Here is a 942-nt window from a genome sequence, read left to right on the forward strand (position 1 = left end):
TATACAGGGAGAATTCACAAAAAAAAACAACAAAAGACGAAGACAGGTAGTGTAGACAACAAACAGATGTATCAGTATAACGCTCGGGAAGTGAAAAAGTCTTTAACGTTTCAAGCTTACGCTCTTCCACAGAAAGGAACACAGAAAGAAGCAAGGAAAGAAAAAAAGGAGAGAAAAAAGGAGAGAGGCTATAGTACAAGACACTTGCCCAAGGTGCCACGCATTGTGACTGAACACGGAACCGTGTTATTAGGTATCAAGCTCCTTACCACACAGGTACGTTGTATATGTATGTATATATGTATGTATTTATGTATGTATACATGTATGCATGTATGTATGTATGCATGAACATATGAAGGCCCTGCTATGATGTGACTATACCTTCATGCAAACGCAGCCAAACGGCTTCAAATCAGATTCTATTCTCTTAAAAAGAAAACAGACGGAAAACACTTCGTGTAACGGAGTTCTGCAGATACTATTGTGTGCAAATGACAATGTAGAATAGTTATGGCAGTAATTCCTGCAATCATAGATTAGATTGATTAAGACCCAACTGGAGCTAAACAACATTCCAGGGAAGCAATTAGCCGTCGCTAACCTCTTAGTCACCTTCATCATTTTCATACTTTGACGGTCCGTATCAACAATCTATATTTGATTTTAGGTTAAATATCCATAATAAGACAGTAGGAAACTTCCCAACTTGCGCTGCCTCCATCGTTTGATTTTGTGATGCATAGGTTCCGATCACGAACGTTCAGACAATAATAACTATTTATTGCGTTTGTGCGTGGGGTGAATGCTTATCTAACAGTAATATATATCACATACAAAGGTACACACATAAATACACACACACACGTCACAAACGTACATGCTCAAGCACAAGTGTACCTACCTGTATATATATATATATATATATATATATATATATAT

This window comes from Octopus bimaculoides, chromosome 25 (assembly GCF_001194135.2).
Source record: "Octopus bimaculoides isolate UCB-OBI-ISO-001 chromosome 25, ASM119413v2, whole genome shotgun sequence".
NCBI lineage: Eukaryota > Metazoa > Mollusca > Cephalopoda > Octopoda > Octopodidae > Octopus > Octopus bimaculoides.